Genomic DNA, 3,175 nt, shown 5'->3' with positions numbered 1-3,175 from the left:
ATAACTTTACTGCACCAGCAACAAGAGAGTCTGCTTTCGAGAGGGCTAACAAACGCCAGTTTGTCCTCTCTCAGAAAGCTAGCCAGGCTGAAAATGCTACGCTGGACCATGATTATGTGGCACATCTACCCGCAGGTAAACATCAAATTAAGATACTATGTTGTATACATTTGGCATGTAAGATAATTTCAGTCAAATATAACTATTGCTATAATTTTATTATTATGTTTACATAATGAAATAATTGCTAATTGATTATGTGGTAGTTATGTATTTTGTGCTAAATAACTACCACAAAAATGTGGTAGTTATGTAGCATTTTTTGTGGAGATTATGTATATACATACATGCTCCAACTCATATGTATTGATCTTCACATAAGTAATGTTAAATTTATATAATTAAAACTTCTCGCCAACCACATTTTTTATTTTATTTTATGGTTTTACAGCTGCACTTGATGAAGCTCTGGATTACATCAAGGAGTTGGAGGCCAGACTTCAAAAAGTGGATTAGTCTACCACACTTTTTAGCCGCTACTGTGCCTCTGATGACCAGATCCGATTCTACACCAAATTTCCATCTGATTGTGTGTTCCGGATCTTCTGGGAGTCCATTGCACCCTCTGCATCACGCCTGGTGTACAGGACCAGAGCACAGAAGCATGGAGAGGAAGCCTGTGCTGAAGCCAGCCCTGCCACTGTTAATTGTTGTAGTGCTATGTAAAAAGTTATTTAAATGACAAGACTAAAAAAAGATATTCAATAAAACACACTTGAGCAGCATACTGTACTTTTTTTGGTATTTTCTTGTTTAAGTGGAATGGCAAGGAAAACAAATCAAGTACAATTTACAATATCTAAAAACAAAAAACCCTTAACTATTTCATATCTTATAATTGTACACCATACTGATTTAAATTATCCTGCAAATTAATATTTATCAAATCTAAACAACAATAGTTGCAAATACTTAAGACAACCTTAAGAAGAAGCAACTTTAAAACAAAGGTTACAAGAAAACTGCAGTTAAAACTATTTTTTTTTAAATTATGCAACTGCCTTTTAAAGGAATTTGCACATCTGTTGAGACATAGGTGAGCCCTGTGGCACAGGCCCAAATTTGGATGGAACCAGCTCCAAATTAGAAAGACCATCTAGGACAAGAGCGATAAGTGGTGGGGACTCCAGCTGCCGTAGTTTTTCTCCTGATGCCAGAATGTCGGGATCTGGAAGCGGCCCTACACACATCAGAAACAAAATAATAATAATCATACTAACTTTTGACAAAGGAAACATAGGTACAAAAAACTAAACAAAAAGTTGTACCTGTGTAAGCTCTGTAAAGTGTGGAGTGCAGATATCTTTTCCCCATAGTTTTGGGCTTCCGCACCACCATGTCGCTGACAGGTTCAGGATGTATCCCCTTACAAGAAATAGACAACAAGATATGTCAAATTAAAGAAGAAATAAAGGGATGGGTGAGCAATTTGTTATGACATAATGGGACTGATTTGGCAGTTTAGACTTTTACCCAACTTGCAAATAAAACTAAATGATAGCAGTTGGGCCAGTATTTTTTTCACTACCTAAAAAAAAATGTCAAAAAAATGATGATAAATTATATTTAACACAATATTAATAGTACAACAAATTTTATATGGTACTTATAAAATACAGGTGGTAAAGGAACAGAAATGGCTGCGCGACACAATCAAAGGAGAAATAAATTGTTTACATAACTATAGTACTGTTATTTTAAGTATATATATATATATATATATATATTCAATTTAGTTTATGTAATATATTTAGCATATTGTAGGATATGACGTACCATAGGACAATGTGTTCCACTCTTTTTTCTTTTACCAGTGTTCTTGGTCTGTGCCATCTTTGTAACTCACTAGTGCAGGCCAGTGCAGCATGAACATTTGGCAGCTGGAGTTGGGAGTAGTGTGCAGTCTGGTAAAGAAGTGCAACTACATGATTGCAAAAACATTTACCAGCTGCACAGCTACAGGAATAATCCAACAATTCTGCCTTTTCTTTTCCAACACCCAGTGATATCTAAAACAGAGAAGTGTTTTAGCAACAAATTTGTACATCAATACATTTAGCATGTTTAGCTTTAAACACGTAATATATTCTAGTTTGAAGGTAAGGTTCAACAACAGCAGAAAGAAAACACAGATTATGTTGCAACCGCAACAGAAACATAAAACAAATAGTAACAACTGAACAGGAAAATGTTAGAATAAGCTCTAAGTAGTCCAGAAGTCGTACGTGAAAGTTCTTCAGCCGTCAAACATGAACAGGAACTCGAACCAACGAACAAGAGCCAACCGGCTTTCTGACTGTTTCAAACCTGCAGCTTGTGCGGTTCCTCATTTTTCTTCATGGATCTGAAGCATCTAGCTCTGACAACTACCTGTCCCTCGACAATATTTGACACTACAGGCATGCAGAAGTAAAGCATAGTTTCAACATCAAGCATCATCTAGAATCTCAGAACTAACATAACATTCTAGCATGCTGTTTTTCACAAACTGTAGTAGCAAACAAATTTCAGAATGTCAAAGTATAACTGAAAAGTTTAAACTATGTCCGTCTCCAATATTCCACATAATTTAGATACTAAGTTAGGCTTCATTACGATGTTTGTGTAGCTCATATCTTGCAGCTAGCGGTTAGCTCGCTAAGCTACGTCTTTTCTTACCTTGATAGCTGTGGATATATTCTTCGTGGAAGAACTTGTATCCTTTCACAGATTTGTTGGTGGGGGAATTCGCCGCAGCGATTTCCTCCGCATCCGCGAAAGAAAGTGTTGGCAAACTAAGTAAGGATGACGAAAAGCACCGGAGGAGAGACATTTTTCAGAGTAAAACAGGAAGTGCTCCAGCCCTTTCAGACGCAGCTTTCGGTTGTCGTGAAAAAGGTCTATTTCTGGTGTGGTGTTACTGTTACGTAGGATAGGTTCATACTGCTGGTCTACATCCTCAAGCTTTGCTTGAATGTCTAGCTGTAATTCATTAAGGTCTTCCAATGAACAGAGGGTTTTTAGTTTTGTCCTCGTCTTCCTTGCTACCTGCTTCCAAGAGTCATAGGTTTTTTTAAATGCTTTCTCACGTTTTTTGATGTCTTGGTCATGCATCTCTTGGCCTTTCTCTGTAAAC

The 3,175-nt window shown here is 36.9% G+C and overlaps 1 long non-coding RNA gene across 1 annotated transcript; it reads right to left on the bottom strand.

Moving 5' to 3' along the window:
- Nucleotides 1-1,088: 1,088 nt before the first annotated feature.
- On the bottom strand, nucleotides 1,089-2,549 carry LOC119781330. Its single transcript, XR_005280531.1, has 3 exons — nucleotides 1,872-2,549; nucleotides 1,329-1,425; nucleotides 1,089-1,240 (listed from the first exon to the last, which is right to left on the bottom strand). It is a non-coding gene; the product is annotated as an uncharacterized LOC119781330 (long non-coding RNA).
- Between the last annotated feature and the right edge of the window lie 626 nt (nucleotides 2,550-3,175).

This window comes from Cyprinodon tularosa, unplaced genomic scaffold, assembly GCF_016077235.1.
Source record: "Cyprinodon tularosa strain WSP-4 unplaced genomic scaffold, ASM1607723v1 ctg175, whole genome shotgun sequence".
Lineage (NCBI taxonomy): Eukaryota > Metazoa > Chordata > Actinopteri > Cyprinodontiformes > Cyprinodontidae > Cyprinodon > Cyprinodon tularosa.
Note: the sequence above shows the minus strand (reverse complement) of the source record. Positions and strands in the feature narration are given on the sequence as shown.